We start from the raw sequence: 20430 nt of genomic DNA, 5'->3' as shown, positions 1-20430 counted from the left end.
AAAAAAAGACCACCAAAGGTGACAATTTCCCCTATATGATAGTTATACATATATCTCGATTCCTAGACGTGACCCAGCGAAACGCCGGGACACGTATAACTTCTTTTTTACCGATATAACTTTCCCCGGTAGTTTGAACCCTTCCCGATCACTGACCCCTACCATTTGTCTCACAGTGTAATTAATAAATATGAAATTTCAGCTTGATTAATACATTTTTAAAAACTTTACAGCACAAAAACAAAAACAAATCGATTTAATGGTTTCCCAAATATCTCGAGAACGGGGCGAGGAAAAAATTAAAAAAAAAAATACACATTAAAATTCTCTATGAAAAGAAATATTTTATTTTTATTTTTTTTCTTGAAAAATATTTCACATACAAATTTTTTGGTAAAAAAAAAATAGTTTTTGAAAATATGCTATCTCAAAAAAAAAGTTTAAAAAATCACAATGGTAGCTCTGAGTATTGCGCAATATTTAAGTATAGTATTACGGGGTGCACTCTACAATAATTTGAGTTATGAATTTTTCTTTACACCGAAGTCGAGTAAAATTTGTTAGTAAAAAACTAATAAACGAAGTGATGCAGAAAAACTATATGTATAGTCCTGTCCTATGGGCATTAGCGCACACAAGGGGTGGGTTTTGGGGTTCAAACCCCCCCTAAAGCTAATAACCTGAAATACAAACTGTATCCTAAAGCCAGCTCTCAAGAAAAATCACAAGAAATATTTTTTATTATAAAGCACTTTGCTTTTGCTGTCAATTTTCTTGAAGAAATAAATATACGAGCATTTTTTTCTTGAGAGATGCAAATTGATTTAAGAAATTTTGATAGAAGAAAATTCCTATGCCATTTCTTGTGCGCCATTTTATATGAATTTTTCGTTTTTTTTTGAGAGGTCTTAAAAGTTTAACTGCGAATGAAACCTAAAAATATGCAATGCATACTCACTTACTGAGCCTAAAAGAGTTTACAACTGATATGTCCTTAACAAGGATTCGAAGATTTAATTTGCGCACTTCGAATTCGTTCCACCAAAAATTGCCTACATAACAAAAATTCAAGTTCATTTAATTTTCTCGGTATTCGGAATATTAAAAAAATTAGGCAATCGTAAAAAATCACCATCATTCGAAAACCAGAAACCAGATATCGAGGAAAATGAACATTAAAACTCTTTTTTTTAATTTTTTTATTACTTTTGCAAGTTGAGCGCATCTTGTGTTTATAGAACTTTATATTAAACAAGTAATTTCAAATTACGGGAAGACCCTTGAGGTACCATCTTTCCGATAAAAAAAAAGAATTATTGAAATCGGTTCACGTGGTCCAAAGTTATGCGTTAGCATACTATTTCGACGAATTGATAACCTGCCCCTTTTTTGAAGTCGGTTACAAATGTTTGAGTTTTTTGCTAATTTTATGTAAATAAATGCAATTTATGAAACTTCAAAAAGTTTATTTATTTATTACATACTGTACATAAAACTTGCATAAATGTACTTTAATGATCATTTTATCTGAAGCGAATTTTCAGAAGTATAAACCCCTCCCAAAATATATTCCTGGGTGCGCCCCTGCCTATGGGCTATAGAAAAATAATAATTTTTATATGAGAACCCCTGCATATTTTTTTTTACTTATGTATCACTATGTAATAATTAACTCCATTATATACCGTTACTTATGTTTTACAAAGAGATGTCAATAGTCCTTGGCGCTTGCTTAAAGGTTATGTACGGTCTCTGATCCTTAAGAGCTGCAGCAATAACTGCGGAATTTCAAAGAGCACACCCGCAAACATTTACATGCATACATATGAAGTTCCGTGATTTTAAGAGTTGATTGAGTTGAGTTGAAGAGTTGGATCACAAATCCTCGCATGGATAACAGATTGTCGTAAGCACCATTTTGACGATTTTTAGTATTTGATACAGTTATATATTTAAAAAAAAAAAACCTTTCGATTGGTGGTAACAGTTTTTGAACATCTCCTTTAGTTTCCAAGATATTAACTACAATTTGATCAGTAATTTAGTACAAATTGAGTTAACAATGCATTAATACTAAACTAATCAAGATCTTTCAAATTTCCATTTTTAGATATCTCCTTCAACTTCCGAGATATTTTTTCGTATGTCATACAAAGTGGCTGCCAAATTGTTGACAACTGTCGCATATGACAAAATTTTACCAAAGAAAATCTTTCATAAATAGGGGTAAATTTTTTCTGTGTTCTGGCAATTTTTTTTTTTTTAATTTCACTTTTATTTCAACATATTTGGATTAAAAGAAAAATACTGATAAAAATATAATATTTCACACAAACAGCGAAAAATATAATCGATAATCGCATGAGGCTATTGCCTGAAAATTTTAAAAAGCGCTTAGAGGCATTGTGCTACTATGATAGCACGGCCGAGTAATCATAGTCAACTTATGTACAGTAGTCGAACAAATTATAGCCGCACCAAATTTTCACAAGTTTTAAGATTTTTTTTTTTTGGCTGTTATTTAATTTTGATTAGTTTTTTTATAGTTCATTCTTTAAAAACATCCGTATAAATACAAGTTTAAAGGCAGTGTCACACGATTGGGTATTTTCCAAAATTTGGTGCAAATCGTATCCCAATTGAGAGAACATCCAAAATATTTTTCTTTATTTCAATCACGAAAATTAATTTGTTGGAATTTTTCAATAGAACATCTCTGTATTGTACCGGACTACAAAAATCAAAATTGTCCCATCTTTTTACCAAAAGTCCAATATAAAAATGTACAAATGTACCAATCGAGTGACGAGTTTTTAATTAAACTCTGAGTATGCAGTTTTGTGGCGCAACGAAACTTGTTGAATTTTTTTTAATATTGTACAAATTTGGAAACTTGGATTTGCGCGGGTTTTGTTAAAGAATGCACTATATTTTTTTATAAAAAAAATAACAAAAGTTCAATGACAACAAAAATAATACGTTAAAACTTGAAAAAAGTGGTTCGGCTATAATTTTTTGACCCCTGCACATCAGGTCAAATGATTACCTTTTCTGTGCGAAATTAATAGCAGTTAAAATATTGCACTATTTCAATGTAAAATGATGCCAACCGTTAAAAAAATTGTAAAGTCAGTAAATAAAATGTGAAAACATGACTTACATGACATGATGATTTTTATGTTCAATTGATGAGTATATGTGTTTAAGTAGTACTTGAAAACATTGTTCAATTAGCTTGGTTGTGACACAAGTTATTTGCTTACCATACTCAACCCCCTCCCCTTTGAAATGAGCTACATAATAAAATATGTAGGTTCATGTGTACATAAATGATTTCATCTAGCCCAAGGCATATTAAACAATGTAGAAGTGATTTTGACATTTCTCTCTTTTGAACACCGACTATAATGTCAAATGATGAATAACTTTTAACCCTTTTCAAGTGCTTTGAGATAGTTTTGAATTGTGTGGAAGACTTGGTTGCCTGAAGCCACGGAATTTCAGAACTGAGTAAGAAAATTGTCTTACAATATTATGCACACATAACCGCGTCAGGACCTAAACTTACACTGATATACAGAACACCTAAACCGCCATCCCTTTCCCCTGTCCTAAATACGGCCTTGGATACATATGTACATGCATATGTACATAACAGAGCGACTGCAGCAAAACTCACTTGGGGATAGTTTTTTTGGGCAGTCATTTTCTAGGGCCGATGTCAAGTGCCGACGCTTAAACTGACAGGCGATAAGAGGTGTCTCATCACTGCATTCAACATAATTAGTAGGCAGCGCCAGTGCGGGTCCGCATCGAAAGTAATTAGATGCAATTTTCCCTTTTATTTGTAATGCTTAAATATGCACTATGGATAAATAAGCTTGTGTCTATGCCCATATGTTTTCCCTCGATTCTTGTGAAATCGTATTTATTTCTTTGTCCATTCCTTTTGACGATTATGATAGCACTCCAATTGTTTAGGTGAAATATTGGGCGAAATGTGAGAAGACAAATTACGATCGGCACATAGATAAGCTTCAACGACAATTCACTTTGACATCTGACAATTGACAAATGATCGAGTGCATCGAAACGCCGAAAATCCAAAACACTTACATACATACATATATATGTACTTATTCGAAAAACCGTGGAAAAAGGTGAAGATCGTCGTGTGACCAAAAATGGTGAGTTGTTAAATAAATAAATAAATGCGTGTATAAGCAAATAAATGCTTCGTGTGCGATCATTTTAAGGTTGGAGATGAAAAGATATTTCCGACTCAATAGATTTACTTTTTGTTTCCCAGCGATGCTACCATGCACAGTATGTATGTACATACATATGTACATGATATGTATGTATAACCACTTGTGTGTAAAAAAGCGTGGTAAAATAGATATTTTGCAAAAAATTAGGCTTTGTTAATTATTGTTTGCATATCTAATTGAAGAAACTTGTAGTGCGAACAAAAAGTATATTGCATTTATTTTAGTCCCCTAGCCGCTCTGGAATAGATATGTTCCCCAATTTGTAAATTCTATTTAAATATTTGCAGTTCACATGTGCGAAATTCACCTTCATTGTAAGAGAGAAATAAACTTCATTACGTAAATATTGAAAAATCATGCCGGCGTGTTTTAAGTTTGGCTCTTATTTTTCCAGTTTACTTTTATTATACCCGAGCGCACTTGTGCACAAGGGTATTATAACTTTGTTCACATAACGGTTGTTTGTAACAGGCAAAACGAATCGTCCGTCCGTCCGTCTGTGCACACGATAACGAGTAAAATTTGAGATATCTTAACGAAACTTGGTACATGCACTTCTTTTGGGCGTAGGACGGATGGTATTGAAAATGAGCGAAATCGGACAATAACCTCGCCTACCTCCCATATAACGGTAATTTTCAGAAATACGAAAACTGCGATAGTTTAGTACTACATTTAGAATAACTTTTAGACGAAAAATAAGAATATTATAAATTTTTGAAAAATGGGCGTAGCCACGCCCACTCATGGTAACATGTGTATATCTTGGTAACCGCTGCACCAATTTCTTCCAAACTTGGCACAATTATTAGCCTTGCTACAGCATACCAAATGGCCGAAAATTTTCAAAATGGGAAAATAACCACGCCCACATCCCATATAACGGTAATTTCGAAAAATACGAAATCCTCGATAAATCAGTAAATATTAAAGCTAATTTATTCAACATTCATGGTTGCAACGATTCTTTACCAGGAAATACGTTTATGATAAAATTTTGGAAAATGGGCGTGGCACCGCCCACTTATGATCACATCTATGTATCTCGTTAACCGTTCTAGCAATTTGTACCAAACTCGGTATGGTTATTGTGCTTGCCACATAAAAGCAAACCGTTGAAAATTGTTGAAATCGGACTAAAATTACGGCCGCTTTTCATATAACGGTAAATTTCAAAAATGCTTTAAATTTCAATATTTCGAAATTTAAGGATGCTAGTTTACTTAAAATTAATACACCCGCTTATCATGTAGCGGTAGCTTTAGGAAAGGTGGAAAACATATATTTAATACTTGCGCCGGGTATTTAATGTTTAATGTGTTTTTTCTATAAAACCCCATAGTTCTATAATATAAAAAAGTGTATTGTACGAAATTTGATTTCAAACGGATAAAGCTAAGAACCACACGTTTTCCAAAATTAACTAAAACATAAAACTATTTTTTTAACAAAAAAATGCGCAGTGTAATTAAATTCCCTTGTTAATTGTAAATCATAAATGACTAACACTAACTGTTTTTGTTATTATAAGGTTTGGAAATACATTTTATAAGGCTGCTATACTTCAGTTCATTCGAAGAGCACAACTCGACAAAATTACATTTTAAAACAAAGTTATAATACCCTTGTGCACAAGTGCGCCCGGGTATAAAAGGTGCTCAAAGTTTTATTATATTTGAAATATCTAGATGCATTTCCGCATCAAACAGAAAATTTTGAAAGCAATTCCACTTGCGTTTTTTTTTGGCGACTAGTGCTCGACATATTCGTGAATATATGTATGTACACAGATGCTTAAATAGGGTTAGTCTCCCGAGATTTCTCGTGTGTTCTAAGTTTGTACATATGTATGTTCATATAATGCTGAAATAAACTTTGCATACTTTTTCCTTGTATCACAACTAAGCATAGCTGCACAAAGTACATAGTAAAATTATTTTTAAATATTTTGGAAGTGAGTCTTTATCATCATATAACTTGAAATTATTGTCACCTTTTGGTCTAGTTACTCGACGATTTCCTAAATCCTTTAAGTTGGTCGCTGGCTTGTTAAATAAAACGCTCGAATTACCGTACAACTAACTTTATTGTACTACAACTCTTTACAACAGCTGTTGAACTTTTAGCTTCAGCTTGATAATTCGCAACTGAACTCCCTGTGGTTGGTTGCAGTGCAATATTAAAACCCGGTTTCCCGGGAATTCCTTCGAAATAGTCTCGTTTCCGGGGAATCATTTCTTGCCGGGAAATATTAACCCTAGTGCGTACTATCATAATTTGTGTTTAGAATTGTCCGCTTTGAAAATGTGAAAAAATCAACGATTTAACTTACTTAAAGCGCGTGGACTTAAGGTTTATGTCATCAATTTGTTTACAATAAATTCAATACAGGTTCATGTACATATTTGAGATTTTGTTTTCTACTCTTTTTGTTTTGGTACTGAAAGGTGGTAGCCAAATAAAATTGAGCTATGCATTATCACCTCTTTTCAATTTAAAAATACACTATTTATGTGAATCGAGCAAATAAGTTTTTCCTACATGTTTTACGGATTTTCCGCAAAACTCATTGTTTCATTTATTGAAACTAAATCTAAGGGTGCCCTATTGAAAGGCACTCAAATTATTAATACTTGTTTTAAAAGAGCCGCCCTAATGCGAATTGGGAAGTTATAGAAGATAGCCGAATATCAAAGAAGTCGGGAATGGTTTCCTAAACACTTTTTATGTATACGTTTGAAGCAGTTAGGGTTCGAAATTTCAGACTTTGGTATCGATACTGAGTACTCATTCTGGCATCGAGCTCATGGTATCGATACTCTAAAAGTATCAGGGAAAAAGTATCGATACTACTCAGTATCGGACTCATTAAAATACGTTTTTTGGGATACTAAAATTATTTTATTCTTCAATCGTATATCTAGTTATTTCCTGAAATTAAAACAATAGAAATTTAAAATATTTGATTTTTATTTCATTGCAGAACTTACTTTCACGTTAGAAGTAATTTTAACGTCAAATGTATATATATAATTTCACGAATTTCAAGTTTTATTAAGAAATTTGTGTAAAGTTTTAGTTTGCATTTTTGTAGCCTATTAAATTTTAGTATGATAATGTGCAAGTTTGAATTAAAAGTCAACGGTAGTAGGCTACACGTAAATTTGAATGGGTTACAAAACTGCTTTCCCAAAAAGTTTCTAAAAAATCTGCATTTTCGTGAACTTTGCGTAAAGTTTTATGGCCTTATTCATAAAAAATATAAAAGGTTTATAAACTGAAAAATGTATGAAAATGTCATTTTATTAAGCTCTTTAAACCTACTTTATTTTTTATGAATAAGGCCACTAAACCTTCACTTATTTGGTTTATGTTATACAACAGAATACACGCAATTGCAGTTTATTTTAAGTGATAGACAAAATTGAATGATAGTAATCCATATAAGCAAAGAAAGCAATGGAAGAAAAAATTTAAAAAGTGTGCGTTTTAAAAAGTATTCGATACTACGAGTACTTTGCAAAGTATCAAGTAAAATCACCAAATAAGGTATCGAGTATTAAAGTACTCATTTTTATACCCTCAGTATCGATACTTACTCAATATCGATAGTATCGTTTGAACCCTAGAAGCAGTGAACAAACCTTCTAAATAAGAATTGGTTTTATTCCGTTTAACTGCATCTGATTTTAGGCGCATAGGCAGAGATTTTTTGTTTCTATTTTCCTTCGTTTTTATTTCGCCGAAAAGTGATGAGGGAAATTCGTTCCAAAATACATTAGGGGTATTTTCGAAGTCCTGGACGTTGCACGAAATGCAAAAATACAATTCCAAATTTGCAAGAGTACAAGGGCACCCCATTGCTAAGTTGTAGCATGCATAGGTAGCAAGCACGATTGAGAGAAATAGAGATTGCGCCAATCGCGGTACCGCTAATCCGCTCTTTGTGATTTTGACAGAATCAGCTGTGTGCGTGACGTCATCTTGGTGCAATTGTTGATTGTGAGCATGCGAAAAAAACTAAATAACAATTTTAATATTTGTGTGTTAATATTTCTGCGTGGTTTTAAACAATTATTGAGACATTACAAAGCAAAACGAAGTGTGCAGTGGCAAAGTGTAATAGTGATAACAAAAGGAATGCGTGCGATATAAGTTTTTTTTTCGTTTCCTACGGACGCAAACCTGGCGAAAAAGTGGAAGCACTTCTGCCGGCGAGGAGATGCATTAAACACCAAATTGAGCTTTGTGCTTCTACATGGAACCATGTTGGCCTTTCCTTGGTGAATTGTAGTAGGTACATTTCCATGGTGAATGTAGACTGTTGCTGGTTTAGTTTGTTGGCAATGGCATACATACAAAAGCAGTTTCTACAGTAAATAGGTACATGAACTTCACTACCTCCATACTTATTTTTGTTAGTACCTGATTCTTTTTAGTGCTGGAATGAGGTAATGCACCAGTGGATAAGGTCGCCAGGCGCTAATTCAAGCGGTATCTTACCGCGCTGTTACGTACCTAATACAAAGCAGTGCCTAAATTATTAAACATTTAAAAGTTCAGCTTAAATTATGTTTTACTTACATAGAATATTTGTTGCCAAAGAAGCCACACTCAAGCATCCTCTCGGAAATGGTACAAAAATCATCAAATAAAAGCTATGGAGTCAACAGCTGTGGAGTTTATGGTGGTTGGCTACCGTCCACAAATATAAATATGCACTCTGCATGGCTTTTTACAATGGCGAGTCCAAAAATTCACTTTGCTGCACAACTTCCTTTTGGTCTACATGAAATTGCAAACACTGTTAATACATCCATTTTTTCATGTGCTAAAAATCGTACTTACCTAAAGGGCTACATGTCCAAAATTATTGCTACGTGTTCCCAATTAATCAGTCTTTGTATATTTATTGATTCCTGCAAAATTGGGCCATGTAATATTAAAATAAATCCATTTTTCTGCATTGTTTACATATTTTTATATGCGGTTTGGCATTTCTCTCTCGCATTTGCACCAAGATGACGTCACGCAAAAATTACGCTCAAAAATCCTCTCTCATTGGCGCAATCTTGTATTCTATCATTCTTGGGTAGCAAGCAGAAAAAGTTTATGTCAAACACAAAAACAAGATACGGCAAAAAAAATTAAGTGAGCGAAATGAGAGGAATGAGAGAAATACGTATGTAGCAAAAACAAAACTGCTAGCACGGGATCGCAATTATCCTCTTACGCTTTCTTGGAGAATATATACTTGGGTTTAGACATTGCATACTTTGCAGCGATGGGAAATGTTGTTTCACATGTATTTTGTTGTTGTGTGTTTGCAAGTTATACAATCCGAGCAACGTGCAACGGCTTTGCAAGATTTCGCGAATACCCCTATTTTATTTTGTCCACTCTGATCTACAACAGAATTGTATTTACATATATATGGCCATTTTAGCCAAATTAGGTAATTTCTCTTGAACAAGTTGGTTTTAACATTTATTAATTACTAATTTGCCGCTGAAAATACATTCAAACATATTTATGCATGCATGTAATTGAATGTGTTTAAAGTTGACCACCTCGTATATACATAATAATATAGCACGTTAATTTGTACGTATGTGTGCATATTTAATTAAGCAATCAACTGATTTGGCTTACCATTTTTGACCACCAAAGTTGGCGATAACTAAGACTGGTTTTCACTATGTCATATTTTGACGAAAACTTTGGCGACATATTTTGACCCAATTTATCTCCTTTATATATACCTTTACCAATAATATTATGGGCCAAAAACTGACAGATAGCCGATTTAGCAACTCATATACACGACTAAAGACCTATCCTGATCGAAATAATTCGATAAACCGCTTTTTAATCCCATTTGACAATGTGTTTTCACTTATTTGACGACAAATGCCACTGAATTTGACATAGTGAAAACCAGCAATTACTCATAATGGGCAGCATATGTTCACAAAATGCAGCCATAATGAGCTTTCCCACAAAACTCAAATAAGTGAATATGTATGTATATGCATTGTATATTAAGTAATCATAATAGATTGGCGCTTAAACATATGTTAGTATTTGGCCGAGCTTCTCCTCCGATTTATGGCATGTGCCTTGATGTTGTTACACAAATGGGAGGGACCTTCAGTTTTTTCGCCGACTCCGAATGGCGTTATATTTTTATGAGAAGCTGTTTTCCATGGCAGAAATACACTCGGAGGTTTCCCATTGTCTGCCGAGGGGCGACCGCTATTATAAATTAAATGCTTATACTTAAATCAGTTGATCGAAATCGAGAAATTGTTATTTTCATTTAAAAATTATCATTTGCGCACGAATATGTTGAAAGATAAAAAAAAAATATTGTTAGAGAATACATAAATCCGATCTGGCTTAGAAAAAATCCAAGAAAGCCCGATGGTAGATTTGAAACCATAACTAGTTTTTTTTTTAACCTATGCATATATGCACCTGCTAAACTTCAAACGATGATACCTTACAAAGCACTAATCGACATCCAATTCTTAAGTTTCTATAATTTTACTAGTCCTATACATATGTATGTAGGATTGAAACTTAATTTGGATATTTCACTACATGGTATATCTGTATTACTTTCGTCATCCCTGCAAAGATATCACGAGCATATACCCACTATCATAAATACGTTGGCTGGACTTACTTCAATAGTTCTCTCCTACCATCCCCTAGGCTTGCCTTGCATACCTTGCCATTTACGAATCCACTACTCCCCCAACTTGGTAATGTAATTTTGTATTATTTGTTATTGTATTTTGTTATTTGCAATGTTATATCTGGCTGATGAAGTGACTATTAGTCACCTGGTTCGGCTGCCAAAGTCAATAATTACGTTTGCCATATTTGGTAACATGGCCGCGAGACGTACATACATATACACTTAAACATACATAAGTATCTCCATATTGTACATATAAAGTGGAAGTGAGGTAAGGTGAATATATCATGGACTTCGGTCATCCAATTTTGCGTATGTATGTATGTATGTAGCTATGAGTTAGTAATTGTGGGCGTGTGTGTTTTCAAAAGCTCCTTGTTATTCTCGACAGAGCTCTCATATTAGCCATGATGTATTACCATAAAAGTACCTGCAATTTTTATAAATAGAGCATTTGAACGTTTTCGTGAAAGAGTGAAAGAGTTTTGACGATGTTTGCTAAACTGTGGAAACTTAAATTCGTGATGGTCCATCTATGTGATGTAAAAATCAAAAATTTCGCCAAGGTCATTTGATAAGATGACAAATTGTTTATGTATATGTATGTGTATTTCCAAAACATTCTTCTTAGTAAGAATTCTTACACTTGAAAGTAGATTTTTCGTGTGAATAAGCTTTGGCAAAGTTGCTCTGGTACTTATGTATGTATGCATATTGTAACGCACCATACGCCATCACCAAATAAACATTTTGGACTGAAAGCCAAATAGGTACTACAAATTTTTTTTATAAATCGTATATCTTAACCAGATTTTTTTGAGTGACTTATGCCACTTTCAAAATAAACATTATTAAAACTTCTCTCTAACAGAACCTCAGTAGATACCGTTAAATTGTAATTAGTGTTATCATTAACTCGATTTTTTTAAAAGGTGACTTATAATAAATGAATGTAAGCTTTACGTGATTACCTGCCATAAGCTTTAATCACGGTGCCCGCATTCGACACAACGGATTAAATTTTTGCACTAATCATTGCCCTGGAATGCAAGCATTCCAGTTCCAAGGCAGTGTGGGGAAGACACACTTACCGCTTTGGTGAAGCCGAAGCCTACCTAAAGCCGCTGCCAGTCTTTGGGTCATGGCGCCCGGTTGCTATGCAACTCCACATCGAACCCTTGCGAGTTCTCCCGCATTTGGGTATCAAACCACAGCCCCCGCGATACTCCCCGAAGGGCCGTACCCAAAGGACAGACTGTGGTAGTGCTCGCCGGCCAGGCTCGCCCAACCGACTTGAGTCACGTAACCTACTAAACAAACCAGAATACACATGTTCAGTCGTACAACTAGCAAGGTCTGCTTTTTTCCTCAACAGACATCAATTACAACGGGTTACCCAATTTTTCACCGTGTATTTTCACCAGTTTTCAACAGTTCAACATTCAGCTCCTCTCGCTCCTCTCACAAGGCCTACCGATCTCATTCCACCCCAAGGTCCCTATCAACTCGGAGTGGAAATCGACTTTCAACCTTGTTCGATTCGCTCGATTCACCTCATTCATTCTGCTCGTCTCGCTCATCTTGCAGGTCTTACTAACCTTACTAGGAGAGCTCCAGCCTGGGCGTACTCAATAACTGGAGACTTCTTTTCTGGTTTTCGAACCTACTCGAATCGCTCGACGAGCCACATTCTTTCTTGCAACCCTTACAAGCTATACGACTTCACATGTGCATCTGGCCTATCTTTTGGCCTTGTTCGTCTTACCGGCTGTGTAAACCCGGCCGACGAACACACCACAGGGGCACCTGTCCCCCGCGGTACCTAGTTATAGTCTTAGGTATGACTTTCGAAAGTCGTAGACTCTTCTCCCAATTGAGCTTCTTGCCCAACTCGGATTGGTAGCCTTTAACTGGGGTACCCGGGATTGTGACACCCGTAGCCTCGCAATGCGAAACCCCCCTGGGCTCGTTGGTACGGTAATCTTCACATCGGACACTGCGTAAGCACATGTCCTACACAGGTTCCCATGCGAAGCATCCCTGTTAGTTCATGCCGACATGGAAACCCCTTAGGGCAACCATGTCACCACTTAAGATCTAGCCCCGCGTCAAGGACACCAACGTTTCGCTAGATGGTGACTTATAATAATAATAGATTGGCCGAGCTTCTTCTCCGATTTGTGGCGTGCGCCTTGATGTTGTCACACTAAGGGGAGGGGCCTACAGTTTTACGCCGACTCCGAACGGCGATTGTATTTTTAAGAGAAGCTGGCAGGAATGCACACGGAGGTTTGTTTTTTATTTTTTGATTATGGATTGAACCGGGCTTGAATCCAGGCCCTGCGGAGTGGTACCGCCCACTGCTAACCACTACACTACAGAGGCCACATACGAATGAACATATGAATCGGTTAATTACTTAAAAAATCGTTTGCAAAGGGAATAAGTCAGCATTTTTCCTAGCCGAACTGCATCAACATTTTTATATCGCAAAAATTCAAACTTATTCTAATTGATAATTGATAATTAACTAATTCATATCGACATTATATTTTGCAAGTTTTAATTTTTGTAGGTTTTTTCAAAATTGTCGTACAATAACAATAATTCTGCTATAATAGAGGTATTTTAACTATTTTACATAATGTTCTGTTAGTAGATAAAAGGATTTACATGGAAGTACCTTGAGGAAAACTCAAATATCTTTTGTAAATTAATCCATATGTGTATAATAACTATTTAAATGGCAACCTAAGCAAATTCTAATTATCTTTAAAATATATACACAATTTAGACATATCGCTCAGACTTAGGAGACGTGTAGCTCAAAAACTGTAAGAACCCCGCGATATTACAAATTCTTTGTCGACCTCTGAATCGGAGGTAGAAGACAACGATGCTTTATCGATTACATGTTATATGCATGATGTCGTAAACGTCGATAGTGTGGTGGTTGTGCTAACCAGACATTGAACAACCGGTCCCAAGTGTTCGTTTTGAAAACATATTAAAACCGGGGTTTAAAAGCCGCATAGTTTAACCCTTAATTAGGCGCATGGGGTCAAGGCCATTTCAAGTTGAAAAAAAAATGTCTTGGAGTACTTGGAGCGTGCTCGCTCTGTTTCTAGCTTCCTAACTCCCCACTGGGTACGTAAATTAGTCACGGCCAGAATATCGGCGTGTACACATGTATCGCTACTATCGCATCTAGTACCGGTATTCGGTACTGGTTTTGAACCGGAAAACCTCTTTTTTTCTACTAATTAACTGAACCATTAACCGAACCGAAATTTTCCACAAATGTTTGATCCGAGCCGAAAACCGCACCACTTTCCATAAAGGTTTAAGGCTGAGCTGGGCAGCTGCGACAGAGAATTTTTGTAGTGTGCGAGAAATTGATGTCACTGTGTGCGTGCGAACAAGTCCCCTGCAAAAAACACGATTACCACAGATACGAAAGTGGAAACGAGCTAGGCGATGGGAATCGCTTACCCTATCGCTTCAAGAAGGCCTTATTTTAACATGGGCATGTCATTGGCGGTAAGCCCTTACCCGCAGCATTACCTTCGAACGAAGGGAGAACGCATGGATAAACAGAATCCAGAGAAGCGAGCAAAGAATGCCTTACAGAGAAACTAATGTAGAATGCCTAGATAAGTACATACATACTTATTTATATTAAATTGAAATCAGAAAATGTCTTAAAAGATTAAAATTAATTAACATTGTTATAAGTCAGTTTTTATACATACATATGTATGTATTTAGGTATTCAGATTTTCTTAAAAATCGGTGTATACATACATGCATATTTAGTTAAGCTTAAAATTGTACTTCCTCACTCTTATACTTCGCTTCGTTGACTGACTTCAACTTCGCTGCAAATTGAACAAAGCAAAACATGATTTTTATGCGAGACAAATTTCCATAGAAAGTAACGGTAGAAAAAGAATTTTTGCATATTCGTTCTATTTTTCAGCTGACTACGATGCAGCATTCTACTTTGCATTCTCCGAAATAAAGCAAAGAAGCGAAATAAAAAAAAAATATTGTAGGACATTCTACTTTGCATTCCCTTAAATGAAGCAAAGAAGCGAAACAAATAAAATATTGTAGAACGTTCTACTTTGCATTCCCTGAAATAAAGCAAAGAAGCGAAACAAATAAAATATGGAAGGACATTCTACTTTGCATTCCCCGAAATAAAGCAAAGAAGCGAATAAAACAATAAATATTATAGGACATTCTACTTTGCATTCCCCGAAATCAAAGAAGCGAAATAAATAAAATATTCTAGGACATTCTACTTTACATTACCGGCAATGCCTAAAACAAGCGAAAAAATTCGAATGCACTATAACGCTATGCCTTCTAGAACACGTTACCACTAAAAGCGATTACCGATTTTTTGCTGTGTCGTGCGGTTGAATGAAGCTTTCGCTGCCTTCTAAAGCAGAGCGTGTATGTATACGCGAATATGCCCGCCGGGCAGGCGCCGCCCAGGTCTGGTTTAAAGGTTCGTTTCAACTAAGTTTTAATAGATAAACGTACCCACTTTTTTTTTTGTTAAACATGGTAATACCTACCATGTTTGTTTACCATGTGACAATATCAAATGTAAAGGCAACCCATCTCATTTGACAGACACTTGACCCTTAACCTTGCGCGTTGTTGCACTTGACACTTAAACTTGCGCGTTATTTTTTATACCCGAGCGCACTTGTGCACAAGGGTATTATAACTTTGGTCACATAACGGTTGTTTGTAACAGGTAAAACGAGTCGAGATAGATATTGACAAATGTATACATAAGTGATCAGAATGAAAAGAGAAATCGATTAAGCGGTGAGTGTCTGTCCGTCCGTCCGTCTGTCCGTCCGGCGGTCCGTCTGTGCACATCATAACTCGAGTAAAAATTGAGATATCTTAACGACACTTTGTACGTGCACTTCTTTCGGGCGTAGGACGGATGGCATTGAAAATGGGCAAAAGCGGACAATAACCACGCCTATCTCCCATATAACGGTAATTTGGAGAAATACGAAATCTTCGATAAATCAGTAAATATTAAAGCTGATTTATTAAAAATTTATGTTTGCGACAATCCTTTACCAAGAAGTACGTTTATGATAAAATTTTGGAAAACGGGCGTGGCACCGCCCACTTAAGATCACATATATGTATCTCGGTAACCGGTCTACCAATTTATACCAAACTCGGTATGGCTTTTGTGCTTGCCAAATAAAAGCAAAACGTTGAAAATTATTGAAATCAGACTAAAATTGAGGCCGCTTTTCATATAACGGTAAATTTCAGAAATGCTTGAAACTTCAATATTCCGAAATTTAAGGACGCTAAACTACTCAAAATTTATACACCCCGGGATACTATGTTGCGGTGGCTTTCGGAAAGGTGAAAATCATATATTTAATACTTGCGACGGTGATTTAATGTTCGGTTCCGCCCGAACTTAGACTTTATTACTTGTTTGTTTTTCGAACCGTTGAACCGAACCGAAACCCCGGTTCAAAGACCAAAAAACCGCTTTGACGAACCAATCGAAAAGTGCAAAAACGGTTCGAACCGCTGAACCGAACGACAAAATTTTTCATCCGGTTCACGTCCCTGATCAGAACCACGAAAAAATTCGAACTTTGACAGATCATATCTCCGAAGAAAGAAAGAAAAAAACTTCCTCGAATACGTGTTAGCTTATTTCATGTATAGAACCCATTAAAATTTTGAAGCGAATCGGAGACATGACATCATTTTTTTACGAAATCCGTCCGACTTTTATATGCATGTGTATATATATGTTGCGTCATACTAATATTACTACACATATGTGTATATGTATCAATACTATATGTAAGTGTAAAGATTATCTCTTATTTTTTACTTTCGTAAAAATGACTGCGACTGCAATGTGAATGAATTTCAATTCCATAATTTTTAGTTTATTCAGTTTGTAATAAGCTTTTTAAGCTGATATAAAATAAAGAAATTTTTTACCTAAAAACACAAATTAATTTTTATTTCTAGTATTCGCACTAAAGCAAGACTACAAAACTAGTTTGTTAGCATATTTAATTAATGAAAATAATATACCGAAACATCCAGGGATCCCGGGATTACCAATTTAAGATCCCGAAATTCATACTTCGTTTTTTTATTTCTAAAACTCTTTTCTCACTAAATGTGTGATTTTCTTCATGGATAATATAGAGCACAGTTAAAAAATCTCCATACAAAAAAATGGTTTTTGGCCACTTCCGGAACACGTTGCCGACCCCTAAACATGTGTATATCAAATTAGTCCGGAAATAAACTTAAAAAAAACCTCAAGGTCTACAAAACTTACTAAGACGAACTTCCGGCAAAGCTACAAAATTTATACAGTCCATTTCGAAAATAGTCATTTACTGCAGCGCTTCTTCAACGTTACTTAATCTATGACGATCCTATCTTCATATACTGTAGCTTTTAGAAAAAAATTTGTTTGAATACACTTTTGCAATAACTTCAAAATGACACTTTCTTCTCTAACAAACACAAACCTGCAGAACAAATTCACAAATAAATCTAATTTTTTAACTTGGGTCCTAAAATTACCACGCCCATTTCTAGAAGATTCTTTGATTCTAAAAATAAGTTGAACAAATGTTGTTAACGAAGGGATATTCTGCCGGTTTGTCGTCTTAAACAAAAATATTTTTGAACAAAAATTTTTGCTGGAAAGTTATCTTCAATCGGAATCTGCATTAAATTTTTGCAATAACACAATTTTTGACACCTTGCTTATTATATCAATACGTCTGCAGTTTTCATAAAAACTTGTTTTTGATATCTGAAACTTTCGATACATATGCATTTTACACTCTGCACTTTCAAAACCTATACTAATGCCTTTTTTTCTAATTAGGTTAAAATTTTCAGCACTTATGCTGCGTGCCACATTTTACTTGAAGTTCAACACGTTTTAGGAGAAGGGCTACAGGAACAAAATTTTGAAAATGTTTTCATTGAATAGTTTTTAATACTTTGATGCATACTACTCAAAACATACCTATAATTCCTTCATCTATTTCCATCCTTTCCATGTAAAAAAATGTAAAAACACGCTTCTTATTGAATAGTTACAGTGATGTTACTCCTTAAAAAAAGAAGATTGGTCAATAATTAATTTGTATATTTTCTTTTTAATTCCAGGTAAATTTATAAAAAATAAATTGGTGCAAAAGTACATACTTTCATTCCCTTTCCTGGTAAGTACATAAACACTGATACATATGTACATACATACATACATATCGGCGTGTAAAGTACAAAACTGCGTATCAACAAAATGCAAAACCGCGTATCAAGATAATGCAAAACCGCGTATGTGAGGCTGCATAAATCAATTTCTAGATAGTAAAAACACTCATATTTCAAAATGGTTCTCTTTTTTATAAAGCAATCGCATTTATGGCTAGTATATTTCAGAATGAATGGATTAGGATTGAACCAGCATTAATGGCAATCCACCAGTTAATTCCCACGCTAATTTCCTGACATTTAACCTTGTATCAGACCGCAACTAGTTAATAAGACCAATAAAAATCGTAAAACCACAAAAGCTGAAGAATGAAAGTGCTAGCCTTAACGTAAAAGCAACCAGCAGCAAATTGGAAAAGTAAACAAAGCTGTACAACTGTCACGTTTCATATTTTAAGGCCAGTATGCAGCTCCTAAGAAAACGGTAAAGAAAAAATTGCCATTATTTCGTGTGTGTGTCCAAGAAACTTTGCCAGCTGATACTGTTGCCTCACTCTTTCCTCAAGAAATAATGGAACGGGCATATATTTCTGTTGCAAATATGGGTTGCCTTGTGCTCTTTTTTCACAAAAAACTTTGGAAACCCGTAGTAGAAAGCGTAGCAAATTTCTTAAGAACAGCGTACTTCCTCAAGGAAATTTAACACAAACAAATTTCTTCGCCATTTCTTGTACGTCATTTTATATGGAGTTTTTGCTTTTCTTAAGAGCTGCATACTGGCCTTTAGAGCCATCATCTCCATAAATATGCTTTTATTGTACTTACATATGTATGTGTGGTTATGACTTTGCATATGCATATGCACATATCTGTGGACTTTTGACAAAACAACCTCTGTGTGTGTAGGTTCGAATTTAGAGTAAATTATAAGGAACTTACATTTAAAAATTTTTAATTATACCCGAGCGCACTTGTGCACAAGGGTATATTAACTTTGTTCACATAACGGTTGTTTGTAACAGCCAAAACGAATCGAGATAGACAAATGTATACATAAATGCTCAGAATGAATAGAGAGATTAAGCCATGTCTGTCTGTCCTTTCGTCTGTCCGTCCTTCCGTGTACTAGAGCAAAAATTGAGATATCTCTACGAAATTTGGTATGTAAGTTTCAATTTATCCAAGGTATTGAAAATGGCCGAAATCGGGGTGTAACCACGCCCACTTCCCATATAACGGTAATTTTCCGAAATACGAAAACTGCGATATTTTAGTAACTACTGAAGATTATTCACTCAAAATTGATATTTACAATAAATTTTAAACTAAAAATAAGATTATTATAATAAAAATATAAAAATATAAAATTTTGAAAAATGGGCGTAGCCACGCCCTTGGTAACCGCTGCACCAATTTCTTCCAAACTTGGCACAGTTGTTGGCCAGCATACCAAATGGCCGAAAATTTAAAAAATCGGACAATAACCAAGCCCACATCCCATATAACGTTAATTTAGAGAAATACAAAATCTTCAATAAAACAGTAAATATTAAAGCTAATTTATTCAAAATTGATGCTTGCAGCAATTCTTTACCAGCAAATGGGCGTGGCACCGCCCACTTATGATCACATATGTGTATCTCGGTAACCGTTCTACCAATTTGTACCAAACGGTTATTGTGCTTGCCACATAAAAGCAAAACGTTGAAAATTATTGAAATCGGACTAAAATTACGGTCGCTTTTCATATAACGGTAAATTTCATATATGCTTGAAACTTCAATATTTCGAAATTTAAGGAGGCCAACTTACTTAAAATTTATACACCCCGACTTACCATGTAGCGGTAGCTTTCGGAAAGGTGAAAAACATATATTTAATACTTGCGCCGGGTATTTAATGTTCGGCTCCGCCCGAACTTAGACTTTCTTACTTGTTTTTATTTAACTTTTATTAAGATAGCATCTTGAACTACTCCTATTAATGGCTAAACATAAAAATATCACTCCAGAACTCAGTGAATTACTTCTTTGAAGAGAAAATGACCTCACTCGAGAGAACTTGTTTTGTTAAAAGTTCACAGATATGCACATCAGTACTGCGTTTCTGTAACCTTGCTATACACTCAATATCGAAAAATGTAACGCTTTTTCACTTTTATCGCAAGCGAGTGTTTCTGTAACTGTGGCGAAAAAAAAA

This window comes from Rhagoletis pomonella, unplaced genomic scaffold (genome assembly GCF_013731165.1).
Source record: "Rhagoletis pomonella isolate Grant_MI unplaced genomic scaffold, Rhpom_1.0 Rhpom_scaffold_00002, whole genome shotgun sequence".
Lineage (NCBI taxonomy): Eukaryota > Metazoa > Arthropoda > Insecta > Diptera > Tephritidae > Rhagoletis > Rhagoletis pomonella.
This window is presented reverse-complemented; position numbering follows the sequence as displayed.